Source organism: Triticum aestivum, chromosome 7A (genome assembly GCF_018294505.1).
Source record: "Triticum aestivum cultivar Chinese Spring chromosome 7A, IWGSC CS RefSeq v2.1, whole genome shotgun sequence".
NCBI lineage: Eukaryota > Viridiplantae > Streptophyta > Magnoliopsida > Poales > Poaceae > Triticum > Triticum aestivum.
In genome coordinates this window covers 671,265,456-671,284,207 of record NC_057812.1, presented here as the reverse complement: position 1 = coordinate 671,284,207, position 18,752 = coordinate 671,265,456, and positions in this window count along the sequence as shown.

Below are 18,752 nucleotides of genomic sequence, written 5' to 3'. Positions count from 1 at the left end.
AATGTGCATCACCTCTGGTTGTTGTTTCCAACATTATCCCAAAGAGCATGAACATTTTTGAATAGCATTTTGGGTTCATTGAAAATCCATTTTAAAGTTGAACCTATTTGAATTTGCTTTGGTGCCAGGGTTTGAAATATCCCCATTTCAATTTCATTTGAAATTTAAACATGATGCACAAAGCAAGCCTAAGACCATACCAGAACTAGGGATGTGACATAGAGTATGATAAGGTTTTTGCAATGGTTTATGCTAACTTATCTCACGAGTCCTTGATGAGTTTTGTGTGGATAAAGCTTTTGAGATTTGGGGAGACCGTGATATGAGAGGAATTAAGGAGACACAAAAGCTCAAGCAATGCCCAAGGCACCCCAAGATAATATTTCGAGAAGTCTCAAGCGTCTAAGCTTGGGGATGCCCCGGTTGGCATCCCACCTTTCTTCTTCAACAACTATCGGTTAGTATCGGTTGATCCTAAGTTTTTGCTTCTTCACATGATGTTTGCTATTCTTATATGTCATTTTCTTTAGCTTTGATTGCTGTTTGAATAAAGTATCAAGATCTGAAATTATTAAATGTTAGAGAGTCTTCACATAGTTGCATAATTATTCGACTACTCATTGATCTTCACTTATATCTTTCGGAGTAGTTTGTCATTTTCTCTAATGCTTCACTTATATCTTTTAGAGCATGGTTGAGGGAGTCCTGGATTAGGGGGTGTTCGGATAGCCAGACTATACCTTCAGCCGGACTCTTGGACTATGAAGATACAAGAATGAAGACTTCGTCCCGTGTCCGGAAGGGACTTTCCTTGGCGTGGAAGGCAAGCTTGGAGATACGGATATGTAGATCTCCTACCATTGTAACCGACTTTGTGTAACCCTAACCTTCTTCGGTGTCTATATAAACCAGAGGGTTTTAGTCCGTAGGAGAACATATACACAACAACAATCATACCATAGGCTAGCTTCTAGGGTTTAGCCTCTCCGATCTCGTGGTAGATCTACTCTTGTACTACCCATATCATCAATATTAATCAAGCAGGACGTAGGGTTTTACCTCCATCGAGAGGGCCCGAACCTGGGTAAAACTTCGTGTCCCTTGCCACCTGTTACCATCCGGCCTAGACGCACAGTTCGGGACCCCCTACCCGAGATCCGCCGGTTTTGACACCGACATTGGTGCTTTCATTGAGAGTTCCTCTATGTCGTCGCCGTTAGGCTTGATGGATCCTACGATCATCAATAGCGATGCAGTCCAGGGTGAGACCTTCCTCCCCGGACAGATCTTCGTCTTCGGCGGCTTCGCACTGCGGGCCAATTCACTTGGCCATCTGGAGCAGATCGAAAGCTACGCCCCTGGCCGTCAGGTCAGATTTGGAAGTTTAAACTACACGGCTGACATCCGCGGGGACTTGATCTTTGACGGATTCGAGCCACTGCCGAGCGCGCCGCACTGTCACGACGAGCATGATCTAGCTCTACCGCCGAACAGTGCCCTAGAGGCCGCACCCGCATCGGCTTCGACCCTTAATTCGGAGCCAACTGCGCCGATCGAGGATGGGCGGTTGGACGCCGCCTCGGGGGCTGCGATCCCAACGGCGATCGAGCCGAACACCAGCCCCGCACTCCGCGAGACTCGTGACTCCAAGGAGCCGGACTCCTCTCCGGACTCCGAACCCTCCGCGCCCCTGCCGATCGAATCTGATTGGGCGCCGATCATGGAGTTTATTGCCGCGGACATCTTTCAGCACTCGCCTTTCGGCGATATTTTGAAGACACTAAAGTCTCTCTCTTTATCAGGAGAGCTGTTGGGATACGGACGATGAAGAAATTCAAAGCCCACCCACCACCCACTTTGTAGCCACTGTCGACGATTTAACCGACATGCTCGACTTCGACTCCGAAGACATCGACGGTATGGACGCCGATGTAGGAGACGATGAAGAACCAGCGCCTATCGGGCCCTGGAAAGCCACCTCGTCATATGACATATACATGGTGGACACCCCAAAAGAAGGAGATGGCGATGGAACAACGGAGGATGACCCCTCCAAGAAATAGCCTAAGCGCCGGCGTCAGCAGCGCCGCTCAAAATCCCGCCAAAACAAATACGGCGATTCCAGCATGGGAGATAATAATTACTCCGGAGAGTGCCGAAGAAAACCCCCTCCAGCAAGATTCAGCACAGGAGGATGGAGAAACCAGCCCTCATGAGAGAGCAGCAGACAGAGAGGTCGAGAAAGATAATCATATGCCTCCCTCCGAAGACGAGGCAAGCCTCGACGACGATGAATTCGTCGTGCTAGAGGATCTCGTCGAGCAAGAGCGTTTTCAACGCAGGCTTATGGCCACGGAAAGAAGCCTCAAGAAAAAATAGCAACAGCTTACATCTGATCAAGATTTGCTAGTCGACAGATGGACTGAAGTCCTTGCGGCCGAAGAGCATAAACTCGAACGCCCCTCCAAGAGCTACCCAAAGCGCAGGTTGCTACCCCGATTAGAGGAGGAAGCACTTGACACGGCCGACCTGCCACCTCGTGGCCGCGACAGAGAGGCCTCTCGGTCCTCCACTCAAGCCGCACCCCGTACCAAGGCACGGGAAAATGCGCAAGACCTGCGAGATATGTTGGAGGACAAGGCAAGGCAAACAAGATCGATCTACGGATCACGTGGGCGCCCCACGACTCGAGACAATAACCGTCACGCCAGACATAAATTCGGTAGGGCCGAACACAGTAGACAAAGCTCATTGGAGCTACGTCGTGATATAGCCCAGTACAGAGGCGCCGCACACCCACTATGCTTCATAGACGAAGTAATGGATCATCAAATCCCCGAGGGTTTCAAACCCGTAAACATCGAATCATATGATGGCACAACAGATCCTGCGGTATGGATCGAGGATTATCTCCTTCATATCCACATGGCCCGCGGCGATGATCTCCACACCATTAAATACCTCCCACTCAAGCTTAAAGGACCAGCTCGGCATTGGCTTAACAGCTTGCCAGCAGGATCAATTAGTTGTTGGGAGGACCTGGAAGCCGCATTCCTCAACAATTTCCAGGGCACTTATGTGTGACCACCAGACGCCGATGACCTAAGCCACGTAATTCAGCAGCCAGAGGAATCGGCCAGGCAATTCTGGACACGGTTCCTAACAAAGAAAAATCAAATAGTTGACTGTCCGGACGCAGAGGCCCTAGCAACCTTCAAGCCCAATATCCGCGACGAGTGGCTTGCTCGGCACCTAGGACAGGAAAAGCCAAAGTCTATGGCAGCACTCACGACACTCATGACCCGCTTTTGTGCGGGAGAAGACAGCTGGCTCGCTCGTAGCAACAATATGACCAAGAACCCTGGTAATTCGGATACCAGTGACAGTAGTGGCAGGTCGCGTCACAACAAGCAGAAGCGCCGCATTAACAGCGACAATGCTGAGGATACAACAGTTAATGCCAGATTCAGAGGCTCTAAATCCGGTCAGCGGAAAAAGCCATTCAAAAGGAATCCTAGGGGCCCGTCCAGTTTGGACCGAATACTCGACCACTTGTGCCAGATACATGGCACCCCCGAAAAGCCGGCCAATCACACCAACAGGGATTGTTGGGTGTTCAAGCAGGCAGGCAAGTTAAATGCCGAAAACAAAGACAAGGGGCTGCATAGCGATGATGACGAAGAGCCCCGGCCGCCGAACAACAGTGGACAGAAGGGTTTTCCCCCACAAGTGCGGATGGTGAACATGATATACGCAACCCACGTCCCCAAGAGGGAGCGGAAGCGCGCGTTAAGGGACATATACGCGGTAGAGCCAGTCGCCCCAAAGTTCAACCCATGGTCCTCCTGTCCGATCACCTTTGATCTAAGGGACCACCCCACTAGCATCCGTCATGGCGGATTCGCCGCATTGGTTCTAGACCCAATTATTGATGGATTTCATCTCACTAGAGTCCTTATGGACGGCGGCAGCAGCCTGAACCTGCTTTACCAGGATACAGTGCGGAAAATGGGCATAGATCCCTCGAGGATTAAGCCCACCAAAACGACCTTTAAAGGCGTAATTCCAGGTGTAGAGGCCAACTGTACAGGCTCAGTCACACTTGAAGTGGTCTTCGGATCTCCGGATAATTTCCGAAGCGAGGAGTTAATCTTCGACATAGTCCCATTCCGCAGTGGCTATCACGCACTGCTCGGGCGAACCGCATTCGCCAAGTTCAATGCGGTACCGCACTACGCATACCTTAAGCTCAAAATGCCAGGCCCTCGAGGAGTAATTACGGTCAATGGAAACACCGAACGCTCCCTCCGAACGGAGGAGCACACGGCGGCCCTTGCAGCGGAAGTACAAAGCAGCCTCTCCAGGCAGTTCTCCAGTCCGGCCATTAAACGACCGGACACCGTCAAGCGCGCCCGGAGTAACCTACAACAAGACCGCCTGGCACGATCCGAGCAGGCGTAGCAATGCGGCCCCAACCTCAGCCCTCGCAAAAAGGCGACGCCAGTGCTTCGCATACATAACTACGCTCTAGAAATACCATGGGTACAGGGGGAGGGGCACCATCACGGCACGCCCGAAACACGGCTTAAACCGCACCAGGGGCTGCCGATTTTTTAATTTTCTCTTACTTTCAGGACTCCATTCTTCGGAAGGCCTGTTCGGCAGTTCAATTGCCGCACAAACGATGCAAGAACCAGGGAAGCAGACAAGCCACGCCGCATTACGGAACTCCCAGGTGGTCTCTATCACGAGCAGTATACCTGTTTCGCATACCATTCCGCAGCCTGCCCCTGGAACGGACATGTTAAATAGTCCAACCTTTTGCTTATCGCATTATTTGTATCGTTCTGCTTTGATCGCAGCCCTTTTTAATAAACAATGCATAGCTTTTGTCTATTTTTGCATTACTCTTTTTTAATATATGTTCCTTAACGACATGTTGCACCCGTACACTTTGGTACGGCCAAAATACGCCAGGGGCTTTAGTACCCCTCAATATGGTGTGAGAAGTCCGAACACTTTAACAAGTGCGGCACCCCGAACTTATAGCATTATATGCATCGGCTCCGAATCATGTCTTGGGTCAATAGTTGGGTTTGCCCGGCTCCTATGTTTTGGTGCCTTACGTTCCGCTATATCGGCTAAGGTAGCACTAGGAGAACCACTGCGATTGTGCCCCAGTTGAGCTTGGTCGAGCACCTCAGTGGAGAAAGCTAAAACTGACTGTCATGATGAAGCGAGAGCTAGTCGCTGTTCGAGAGGTTTCTCGAGTCCCTAAAGACTTATGCCGCTTAGAGCGAGGAGCCGGCTCTGTCCGGCCAAGGCGTGGATAGCGCCCCGAACTCGGTCTTCCGAATACCAGGGGCTTCGCCGAAATTTAAAATTATAGAATTCTATGGCTAAGTGAGAGTGTTCACGCATTATAGTCCGATTGCCTTGTTCGTTGGGCTGAGCGCCTCCCTCAAAGGACCCAAACATGGGGAAAAGAGCGCTCAGGTTTATCCCCGAACACCCCAGCACTAGCGGCACGGGGCAGAAGCCGACGACTCGCCATCTCTCAGAATTGATAAATAGCCGCACAGAAGGTAATATTTTAAATTCCAACAGCATTGCTTAGCGCATATGAACAAGTTTTCAGCGCACAGGACAAAACGAGCAAGTTTCACTCAAAAATTACATCCCTAGAACATTCATCCACCACAAGGCAGGCACCCTTCAGAATATCCTTATAATAATTCTCGGGCTTGCGACGCTCTTTCCCCGGCGGTGGCCCGTCCTTCACAAGCTTCCCAGCATCCAGCTTGCCCCAGTGCACCTTAGCACAGGCAAGGGCCCTACGGGCACCTTCAATGCAGACGGAGCGCTTGATGACTTCGAGCCTTGGACAGGCCTCCACCAGCCGCCGCACCAGCCCGAAATAGCTCCCAGGCAGAGCCTCTCCAGGCCACAGCCGAACTATGAGGCCCTTCATGGCCTGTTCGGCCGCCTTGTGGAGCTCGACCAGTTGCTTCAGCTGGTCGCTCAGGGGCACGGGGTGTCCGGCCTCAGCATACTGAGACCAGAACACCTTCTCTGTCGAGCTGCCCTCCTCGGCTCGATAGAATGCGGCGGCATCGGACACACTCCGGGGAAGATCTGCGAACGCTCCTGGAGAGCTCCGGATTCGGGTAAGTAACAAGTAACTCACGTTTATGTGTTTGCTTTGCATAAAGAATGCCTTACCCGCCGCTATCTTCTTCACCTCATCCAACTCCTGGAGGGTCTTCTGGGATTCGGCCTTGGCAGACTTGGCATTTTCAATAGCCGCCGCGAGCTCGGACGCTCGCGTCTTTGAGTCAAGCTCCAAACTCTCATGTTTTTTCATGAGAACCTGGAGCTCTTGCTGCACCTTGCCAACCTGGGCCTCGTACTTCTCCCGCTCGGTGCGCTCCGTGGCCGCCCTCTTCTCGGCCTCGACCAGCGCTTGCTTAAGGGTCGCCACCTCAGACGTGGCCCCTACAATAGCCACGATAATCCTGTCATTTTTTGCAATTGCACCTTTTTATATATATTTAAACAAGGTATTTCTTACCTTCATTGTCCTCGAGCTGCTTCTTGGCACGCCCGAGCTCTTGCTCGGACCGCTCGAGGTTCTGCTTTAGCGTGTCCACTTCCGCAGTCAGTGCGGCGGACGCAAGCAGAGAAGCCTGCATACGCATATTGACTCCTTTTTGTTAGACTCCTGCGAATTTTATTTGATCCTCTATTCGGCTTTTCTTCCCGAACGCCAAACAGAGCATCAGGGGCTACTGTCTATGCGGTAATATTATTTACACATTCTTTACTTACCTCAAAGCCTGTTAAAAGGCTAGTACAAGCTTCAGTCAGTCCGCTCTTGGCGGACTGAACCTTCTGGACCACCGCACTCATAATGGTGCGGTGCTCCTCGTCGATGGAGGCGCCTTGGAGCGCCTCCAACAGATTGTCCGGCGCCTCCGGTTGGACGGGGGTCACCGGCACGGTGGGCTTGCTCCTCTTGGAAGGAGGTCCCCCGCCGGACTCTGGAACCTTTGAAGGTTCCGGAGCGGTGTCCGGCCTAGAGCCGGACTTGGAGCCCTGGGGGGTTTTATCCCCTTTACTCCTGGAGTCCGGGAGGTCGCCTTGCGGCGCCTCCAGGACCACCTCCTCCCGGCTTGGAACCTGTTGAGACAACACTTCGGCGTCGTCCGTAGGGCGGGGGAGGAAGCCGTCGGAAGCGAATTCACATCCGACGAGTCCAGTGAACCGCTCGACGATGCGTCGAGCCGGTCTTTGGGTGGGCTGCATAATCATATTCGACATAAGGGAAAGCTGTGCAATAAAGGAATACTATGAATTACTCTGGTATCCGGATACTTACGATTTCGCCAGGGGCTTGGCCCTGAGCGGCCACTCTTCTCCGCCGTCGTCGGCGTCGGTGGAGTAGTCCGGGGAAGGGTTCTCCCCTTCTTGGACCCTCCGGCCTCCCCAGAGAGGGCGGCCTTCCTTTTCTTCTCTCCTCCCGCTGGAGGGGGAGAGGTCTCTTCTTCTTCCTCCTCGTCTTCACGGGAGGAATGCGCCTCGGAGCCGTCGGGTGATGAACCCGACACCTCCTGGCGCCGGGCACTCTTTCGAGTCCCCGTGGCCTTCTTCGTGGCCTTCTTCTCCGGCACCACATAGGGTGCCGGAACCAGCAGCTTCGCCAAGCGGGCATCAGCTGGGTCTTCGGGCAAGGGAGCCGGACAGTCGATCTGTCCGGACTTCGCCTTCCAACTTTGTCAAAGGTAAGGGAGCTTAGATCCCACATTGAGTTAAACTATGGAAAACTAATACCCTGTAAAAGGTACAAACAACTTACCGCGCTAGCGTGACGCTGCGCGCTGACTCCGCGATCCTCGGTGGCGGATGCGGGAGCCTCAGCGCCCTTGAAAAGCACCTTCCAGGCAACTTCGTACGTAGTGTCGAAGAGCCTGCTCAGAGTTCGGTGTTGCGCTGGGTTGAACTCCCACAGATTGAAGGCCCGTTGTTGACACGGGAGGATCAGGCGGATGAGCATAACCTGGACTACGTTGACAAGCTTGAGCTGCTTGTCCACCAGGGTTTGGATGCATGTTTGCAGTCCAGTCACCTCTCCTTTGTTGCCCCACGACAGGCCCGTCTCTTTCCAGGACGTGAGCCGCGTTGGGGGTCCGGACCGGAACTCAGGGGCTGCGACCCACTCAGGGTCGCACAGCTCGGTGATGTAAAACCACCCCGATTGCCACCCCTTCAGGGTCTCCACAAAGGAGCCCTCGAGCCATAAGACGTTGGGCATCTTGCCCACCATGACGCCTCCGCACTCCGCCTGGTTGCCGCGCACCACCTTCGGCTTGACGTTGAAAGTCTTGAGCCATAGGCCTAAATGGGGGCGGATGGAGAGGAAAGCCTCGCACACGACGATAAACGCCGAGATGTTGAGCATGAAGTTCGGGGCCAGATCATGGAAATCCAGGCCGTAGTAGAACATGAGCCCCCGGACGAATGGGTGGATCGGAAAGGCCAGTCCACGGAGGAAGTGGGGAAGGAACACTACCCTCTCATGGGGCCTTGGGGTGGGGAGGAGCTGCCCCTTTTCAGGAAGCCGGTACGCGACGTCGTTAGACAAGTATCCGGCCTTCCTCAGTTTTTTGATGTGTCCCTCCGTGACGGAGGAGACCATCCACTTGCCTCCTGCTCCGGACATGGCTGGAGAAGGTTGAGGTGGGGAGTGCGGGCTTGGGCGCTGGAGCTCAAGTGCGTGAGAATGGATAAGCAAGGGAGGAAGAAGGCGTAGGTGAAAAGGTGGATCCTTATCCCCTTATATGGGTGGACGCAACTACGTGTCCCCACCAGCCTAGTAAAACTCGCTTATCTCCAAGCGCCATAATCAATGGCGTGGTTGGGTTACCCACGCCCGTATTGATGAGAATCTCGGAATAAGGGGACAAGATCTCTGCTTTAACAAGACGTGCCAAGGAAACCGCCTCGCATGACGCGCTGAGGTGGGATAATGAAACGACTCGGATAAAGGCTTGGCCATGGTCTGTCACACTACGGAATACGTCACCAGATTAGATTTGTGTAAATGTTATTCTCTCTATGGCAATATGTGGAAACTTATTTTGCAGAGCCGAACACTATCTTCGTGTTCAAAATCTTCTATGAAGTACTTGGAGGAGGAACCCGCCTGGCAATGCCGAAGACAATCTGCACGCCGGACTCGTCATCATTGAAGCCTGGTTCAGGGGCTACTGAGGGAGTCCTGGATTAGGGGGTGTTTGGATAGCCGGACTATACCTTCAGCTGGACTCTTGGACTATGAAGATACAAGATTGAAGACTTCGTCCCGTGTCCGGAAGGGACTTTCCTTGGCGTGGAAGGCAAGCTTGGCGATACGGATATGTAGATCTCCTACCATTGTAACCGACTTTGTGTAACCCTAACCCTCTCCGGTGTCTATATAAACCGGAGGGTTTTAGTCCGTAGGATAACATATACACAACAACAATCATACCATAGGCTAGCTTCTAGGGTTTAGCCTCTCCGATCTCGTGGTAGATCTACTCTTGTACTACCCACATCATCAATATTAATCAAGCAGGACGTAGGGTTTTACCTCCATCGAGAGGGCCCGAACCTGGGTAAAACTTTGTGTCCCTTGCCTCCTGTTACCATCCGGCCTAGATGCACAGTTCGGGACCCCCTACCCGAGATCCCCCGGTTTTGACACCAATAATGGTCGTAGTTTTATTTTGAAGAAATAGATGAACTCTCATGCTTCACTTATATTATCTTGAGAGTCTTAAATAGCATGGTAATTTGCTTAAATCCTAATATGCTAGGTATACAAGATTAATAATAAAATTCTCTTATGAGTGTGTTGAATACTAAGAGAAGTTTGATACTTGATGATTGTTTTGAGATATGAGGATGGTAATATTAGAGTCATGCTAGTTGAGTAGTTATGAATTTGAGAAATACTTGTGTTGAAGTTTGTGATTCCCGTAGCATGCACGTATGGTGAACCGTTATGTGATGAAGTCGGAGCATGATTTATTTATTGATTGTCTTCCTTATGAGTGGCGGTCGGGGACGAGCGATGGTCTTTTCCTACCAATCTGTCCCCCTAGGAGCATGCGCGTAATACTTTGCTTTGATAACTTCTAGATTTTTGCAATAAGTATATGAGTTCTTTATGACTAATGTTGAGTCCATGGATTATATGCACTCTCACCCTTCCACCATTGCTAGCCTCTCTAGTAACGCGCAACTTTCGCCGGTACCATAAACCCACCATATACCTTCCTCAAAACAGCCACCATACCTACCTATTATGGCATTTCCATAGCCATTCCGAGATATATTGCCATGGAACTTTCCACCATCCAGTTTATCATGACACATTCATCATTGTCATATTGCTCAGCATGATCATGTAGTTGACATCGTATTTGTGGCAAAGCCAACGTTCATAATTCTTCCATACATGTCACTCTTGAGTCATTGCATATCCCGGTACACCGCCGGAGGCATTCATATTGAGCCATCTTTGTTCTAGTATCGAATTGTAATCATTGAGCTGTAAATAAATAGAAGTGTGATGATCATCATTCAATAGAGCATTATGTTGGGGAACGTAGCAGAATTTTAAAAATTTCTACGCATCACCAAGATCAATCTATGGAGTCGTCTAGCAATGAGGGAGAGGGGAGTGCATCTACATACCCTTGTAGATCGCGAGCGGAAGCATTCAAGAGAACAGGGTTGATGGAGTCGTACTCGTCATGATCCAAATCACCGATGACCTAGCGCCGAACGGACGGCACCTCCATGTTCAACACACGTATGGTTGGGAAGATGTCTCCTCCAACTTGATCCAGCAAGGGGGAAGGAGAGGTTGATGGAGATCTAGCAGCACGACGGCGTGGTGGTGGAAGCAACGATGATCTCGGCAGGGCTTCGCCAAGCTTAGCGAGAGGGAGAGGTGTCACGGGAGGGAGAGGGAGGCGCCGGGGGCTAGGGTGCGGCTGCCCTCCCTCACTCCCACTATATATAGGACCCCTAGGGGGCGCCGGCCCTAGGAGATGCAATATCAAAGGGGGGCGGCGGCCAAGGGGGGTGGAGTGCCCCCCAAGCCAAGTGGGGCGCCCCCCACCCCTAGGGTTTCCAACCCTAGGCGCATGGGAAGGCCCAAGGGGGGTGCACCAGCCCACTAGGGGCTGGTTCCCCTCCCACTTCAGCCCATGGGGCCCTCCTAGATTGGTGGCCCCACCCGGTGGACCCCCGGGACCCTTCCGGTGGTCCCGGTACAATACCGATTACCCCCGAAACTTTCCCGATGGCCGAAACTTGACTTCCTATATATAAATCTTCACCTCCGGACCAGTCTGGAACTCCTCGTGACGTCCGGGATCTCATCCGGGACTCCTAACAACTTTCGGGTTACCGTATACTAATATCTCAACAACCCTAGCGTCACCGAACCTTAAGTGTGTAGACCCTACGGGTTTGGGAGACACGCAGACATGACCGAGACAACTCTCCGGTCAATAACCAACAGCGGGATCTGGATACCCATGTTGGCTCCCACATGCTCCTCGATGATCTCACTGGATGAACCATGACGTCGAGGATTCAATCAATCCCGTATACAATTCCCTTTGTCAATCGGTACGTTACTTGCCCGAGACTCGATCGTCGGTATCCCAATACCTCGTTCAATCTCGTTGCCGGCAAGTCACTTTACTCGTACCGTAATGCATGATCCCGTGATCAACCACTTGGTCACATTGAGCTCATTATGATGATGCATTACCGAGTGGGCCTAGAGATACCTCTCCGTCATACGGAGTGACAAATCCCAGTCTCGATTCGTGCCAACCCAACAGACACTTTCGGAGATACCCGTAGTGCACCTTTATAGTCACCCAGTTACGTTGTGACGTTTGGTACACCCAAAGCACTCCTACGATATCCGGGAGTTGCACAATCTCATGGTCTAAGGAAATGATACTTGACATTTGGAAAAGCTATAGCAAACGAACTACACGATCTTTAAGCTATGCTTAGGATTGGGTCTTGTCCATCACATCATTCTCCTAATGATGTGATCCCGTTATCAATGACATCCAATGTCCATAGTCAGGAAACCATGACTATCTTTTGATCAACGAGCTAGTCAACTAGAGGCTCACTAGGGACGTGTCGTGGTCTATGTATTCACACATGTATTACGATTTCCGGATAACACAATTATAGCATGAATAATAGACAATTATCATGAACAAGGAAATATAATAATAACCATTTTATTATTGCCTCTAGGGCATATTTCCAATAGTCTCCCACTTGCATTAGAGTCAATTAACCTAGTTACATTGTGATGAATCGAACACCCATGCAGTTCTGGTGTTGATCATGTTTTGCTCTAGGGAGAGGTTTAGTCAATGGATCTGCCACATTCAGGTCCGTATGTACTTTACAAATATCTATGTCTCCATTTTGAACACTTTCACGAATGGAGTTGAAGCCACGCTTGATATGCCTGGTCTTCCTATGAAACCTGGGCTCCTTGGCAAGGGCAATAGCTCCAGTGTTGTCACAGAACAGAGTCATCGGGCCCGACACATTGGGTATGACTCCTAGGTCGGTAATGAACTCCTTCATCCAGATTGCTTCTTGTGCTACCTCCGAGGCTGCCATGTACTCCGCTTCACATGTAGATCCCGCCACAACGCTTTGCTTACAACTGCACCAGCTTACTGCCCCACCATTCAAAATATACACGTATCCGGTTTGTGACTTAGAGTCATCCAGATCTGTGTCGAAGCTAGCATCGATGTAACCCTTTACGACGAGCTCTTCGTCACCTCCATAAACGAGAAACATATCCTTAGTACTCTTCAGGTACTTCAGGATATTCTTGACCGCTGTCCAGTGTTCCATGCCGTGATTACTTTGGTACCTTCCTACCAAACTTACGGCAAGGTTTGCATCAGGTTTGGTACATAGCATAGCATACATGATAGACCCTATGGCCAAGGCATAGGGGACGACACTCATCTTTTCTCTATCTTCTGCCGTGGTCGGGCATTGAGCCGTGCTCAATCTCGTACCTTGCAATACATGCAAGAACCCCTTCTTTGACTGATCCATATTGAACTTCTTCAATATCTTGTCAAGGTATGTACTCTGTGAAAGACCAATGAGGCGTCTCGATCTATCTCTATAGATCTTGATGCCTAATATGTAAACAGCTTCTCCAAGATCCTTCATTGAAAAACACTTGTTCAAGTAGGCCTTTATGCTTTCCAAGAATTCTATATCATTTCCCATCAACAGTATGTCATCCACATACAATATGAGAAATGCTACAGAGCTCCCACTCACTTTCTTGTAAATGTAGGCTTCTCCATAAGTCTGCGTAAACCCAAACGCTTTGATCATCTCATCAAAACGAATGTTCCAACTCTGAGATGCTTGCACTAGCCCATAGATCGAGCGTTGGAGCTTGCACACCTTGTCAGCATTCTTAGGATCGACAAAACCTTCCGGCTGCATCATATACAATTCTTCCTTAAGGAAACCATCAAGGAATGCTGTTTTGACGTCCATTTCCATATCTCATAATCATAGAATGCGGCAATTGCTAACATGATTTGGACGGACTTCAGCTTCGCTTTGGGTGAGAAAGTCTCATCATAGTCAACCCCTTGAACTTGTCGATAACCCTTAGCGACAAGCCGAGCTTTATAGATGGTTACATTACCATCCGCGTCTGTCTTCTTCTTAAAGATCCATTTATTTTCTATGGCTCGCCGATCATCGGGCAAGTCAGTCAAAGTCCATACTTCGTTTTCATACATGGATCCTACCTCGGATTTCATGGCTTCCAGCCATTTGTTGGAATCTGGGCCCGCCATCGCTTCTTCATAGTTCAAAGGTTCACCATTGTCTAACAACATGATTTCCAAGACAGGGTTGTCGTACCACTCTGGTGCGGAACGTGTCCTTGTGGACCTACGAAGTTCAGTAGCAACTTGATCTGAAGTTTCATGATCATCATCATTAACTTCCTCTCTAATCGGTGCAGGCACCTCAGGAACGTTTTCTTGAGTTGCGCCACTTTCCGGTTCAAGAGGTAATACTTCATCAAGTTCTACTTTCCTCCCACTTACTTCTTTCGAGAGAAACTCTTTCTCTAGAAAGGATCCATTCTTGGCAACACAGATCTTGCCTTCAGATCTGAGGTAGAAGGTATACCCAATAGTTTCTTTAGGGTATCCTATGAAGACACATTTTTCCGATTTGGGTTCGAGCTTTTCAGGTTGAAGTTTCTTGACATAAGTGTCGGTGTCAAAACCGGCGGATCTCGGGTAGGGGGTCCCGAACTGTGCGTCTAGGCCGGATGGTAACAGGAGGCAAGGGACACGAAGTTTTACCCAGGTTCGGGCCCTCTCGATGGAGGTAAAACCCTACATCCTGCTTGATTAATATTGATGATATGGGTAGTACAAGAGTAGATCTACCACGAGATCGGAGAGGCTAAACCCTAGAAGCTAGCCTATGGTATGATTGTTGTTGTGTATGTTGTCCTATGGACTAAAACCCTCTGGTTTATATAGACACCGGAGAGGGTTAGGGTTACACAAAGTCGGTTACAATGGTAGGAGATCTACATATCTGTATCGCCAAGCTTGCCTTCCACGCCAAGGAAAGTCCCTTCCGGACACGGGACGAAGTCTTCAATCTTGTATCTTCATAGTCCAGGAGTCTGGCTGAAGGTATAGTCCGGCTATCTGAACACCCCCTAATCCAGGACTCCCTCAGTAGCCCCCGAACCAGGCTTCAATGGCGATGAGTCCGGCGCGCAGATTGTCTTCGGCATTGCAAGGTGGGTTCTCCTCCAAATTCCGTGTACCTGTTGAATAAAGTCCGGTTCCTTGTAGATGTTGCGCTCCTTGGCTTCTACGCCCAATAATGGCCGTTTCCCACGTGTCAAACGAATATGAAAAGTCTGAGTGATTTTACATTCACACCCCTAGCTGCGTAAATGAGTTGCCCTATTTAAGGGGACGAGGACTTAGATCCAAACCACATCTTCCCCCCTTCGCGAGTGTTCATCAGAGCGCATCCGACAAAGGTCCATTCCACCATGGCCAGCCATCGCAACTCCTCCTTTCGCCCTTCCAGCCCTCAGCTTGGATATTGGGAGAGATGCTCCATCCCGCATAGCGAGCTAGTGACGCTCCAAACCAAGGGATTTCTCCCCCCGGCCTATATGGTCCCGGTTCGAGCCGGCCTTGCCATCTATAATGGCGGAGAGCAAGCGGAGAGTGCCCCTAATCCCTCCAAAGGAGAGCGGGTGTGCCTCGTCCCTTATTTAATAAGGGGGCTCAGATTTCCAATCCATCCATTTCTCCGGGGGCCCCTGGAGTTCTATGGCCTCCAGCTACACAATCTCACGCCTGCCTCCGTATTGCATATCGCGGGCTTCGTAGCCCTCTGCGAGCTGTTTTTGGGTATCGAGGCTCATTTCGGGCTATGGAAAAGGTGATTCTGCCTTGTGCCCCGCTCTAAGGAGGGATCAATGTATCAAGTGGGCAGAGCCGAAGTGTGGCGCATCGCTGGGACCGGATATCTATCCGGAACCCCAAAGAAGGCGTCTGAAGACTGGCCTTCGGAATGATTTTATATAGAAGATGTCCCACTGCTGGATCCTGTTCGGATTGGCCTACCTGAGTTCGACAGTGCTCCCTTAAAGAAGCGCCTAAGCTGGCGTCCACGGAGCCCTCAGAGGGAAAGTGACAGGGACATCATCTACCTGATGGGCCAAATAAGATTGTTAGCTCATTCTGGACTGACCATGATCGGGGTTATGGCCAAATGCATCATGCGGGGGGTGCAACCACTTTAGTACAGAAGCCACCCCATGTGGGACTTCAACGGGGAGGACGACGCCACCCGCTACGGCCGTAAGGGGCCGAATTCAGCTGCCGCTCTACTAAAGATCTTGTCCACTTTGTATAAGGGAGAAGAGGAGGAATTTCTCCGCGTCAACCCACAGGGTGGATTCTCTATGCACAATCCCCCAAGCTGGGTAAGCGGTCGCATTTACGTGCCCATCCGTTTTGTATTCCCATTGTTAAATATTTAGTCTGATGACTTCAACGCAGGAACTGCGCCGGGCTGTTAAGGAAATAAGCAGCCCTCCTCCACAACCCGAGGACCCAAGACGGTCCCTCGACCCGGCCTCTCAAGAGGATTCAGACATATCCGTGGAGCTGATTGATGGAGTGTTCCATCAATTGAGCAAGGACAACGCCTTGGTGGCCATTACGGCCGATTACCCGGGGCTAATCCCGGCCTCCCAGGTAACTGAGATCGAAGCCCCAATACCCTGAATAGGTGTCCGCCCTCTTGTGTTTTTAGTTTCCTGATTACAACCGAACTTTGCAGGGGAGGTTTTTGAGGCGGAAGGCCGAACCTCCGGCGACAAGCCAACGAGGGGCCGCAGGGCCGCGTGGGCAGAAAAGAAGTGCAGTCCGGACCGAGGCGTCAGCGCAAAGGTATGGCGCCCCCCTTATCCCAGGTGTTATACCTTCGAGGCACATTGACACTCGTGCTCTCTTCAGGACAAAGAGACCTCGCCAGACTATATCTGGAGAGGCTGCCAATCTGGCCTCCACCAGCCAGGCTCCAAAGCCTGGTCCGGAGGCGGAGGCGAACGCAAGGCGCGCGCCAGACGCTCCTCTGATGGAGGATGTGGACGGGTTGTCTGCCACCAACTCTGAGGTGGAGAGTGCCATGAACCACAGGCGTCGCCGGACAATCCTTCGCGACGCTTGTTTCTCCCAAGGGGCGTTAGATGCCTTCAATTCGGGAGATGCGTACCTCCCTGCCGCTCAAAATGGTCTAGCCAGAGCCACGGAGCAATATGTAAAAGACATACGGGTAAGAAAATTTTGGTAATTATATATATATACCAGTAGCCCCCGAGACTTGAAACAGTTAGAATAACTGATTTAAGGATCATTTGTTATGCAGGTTCTTACAGAAAAGAATTCCCTACTGTCCAAGGAGCTGGAAGAGTGCAAAGCCCAACTTGAGGCCGCACTAGCCGCGGCAGGGGAGCCCAAGGAGACCCCCTCTGGTAATATACACTTCGAAAGATAAGTATTTTGCGAAGCACGGCATGGGTGCGAATCTGACAAATGAAATTGCAGATGGCGCCGGATTGAATCCAGAAAGGCAACACCTCCTACGCCAGTTAAAGGCTGGTGAGAAGGTGCTGACAAAGGTGAGGCGGGAGAAGAACGATCTCCAAGATGCCAACACCAAGCTGGGCGTCAAGCTGAAAGATGTTCGTGCCCAGCTGTCAGACTCCGTTAAGGAGAATCAGCGGCTTCGGCGCGGCATATTTAGTAAGTGCTTGAACGAACCTTTGAAAGAAAGTTCGGCGGGGAAGTCGACTAACAGAGCAATGTCTGTAGGTGTGCTGACAGGTCGTCCTGCAGAGGAGATGCCCAGTTCTACGGGAGACCTTCTTCCCGAGCTCTCGCAACTGCTCGGTCGAGTTCGGCAGGCGATGCAAGGCGTCGCCCAGGCCCTGTGGCCATCCATCTCCATGCCCGAAGGTCTTGGAGAGCTTGCGGAGAAGCTAAAGGGAGCACGGCGGCGCTTCCGATTGTGGAAGATATCGGCCTGCCGTCAAGGCGCTAGGGAGGCCTGGGCCATGGTGAAGACACGGTACACAAAGGCTGACCCCAACCACATGGCCGAGGTTGGTCCTGTAGGGCCCAATGGGAAGGAGATCCCTGTAAGCTTAGTATACGGCCAAGTAGAGTTGGCCGCAAAGTATTCCCAGCAGGACTGTAAATTAGACAGCCTGTTAGATGGTATTGAAGAGGAATACAATCAGTCAAAATGACTATGTAAGTTAATTGACATTTATAATGCCTTCTAGCCAGATTGTAGATCATTTGTCATGGCCGACCTTTTCGCTTCAGCCTCAGGACCTGACGGTCTGGAGTGTGTCCGAATTCCCATGCGGTTATATAGGAACCGGGGAATGCATGGAGACCAGGCGTAGGAATCATTAGTGCGTGAACAGACAAGTGCCCGACTAGTTATGTTATATTACATGGTTAGTAAGAAACATCTTCCAGGGAGAATAGTTCCATTAGGGGTTCCTTTCCCTGGGAGGCATGCCCTAAAGTGCATGTCTATGCTGCGAAAAGAAACACAGGAAAAACATCTGGGGGCGTATAGATATATAATAAAAAGGATCAGCTTTAGTTCAACGACCGAATATTCCCTTAAGAATGCTAGCTTTCGGCTTCAACCAGTCTGAGGTACACGTCCGGCTGACCCGGCAGTAACAATCGCAGAGGTGCTCCCTTTACCACCTAGCCGAACAATCGGGAACGTAGGGGTAAGCATAGGAGCCAGGCAACCCAGCTTGGCCAAAACTTAAGTCATATCGGTGCATATAATGGTGAATAAAAGGTACATGCGGAAGTGTGACACATGTGTTGGGCATGAAGCCCGTATAAATAAGCTTCTGTTAAAAGAAGCCCCCAGGTTTAATGAGTGCGAATAGCACATCATTTGATGAGCCTTTAAAGGTTATAAGAGAAAGGAAGGGGTGAAGGGGAGAAATGCAAGACAGACAGTATATATAAAAAATGGACAGAGGAAGGAGACGAACACAGAGTCCGGCGCTAGGCATAGAATCT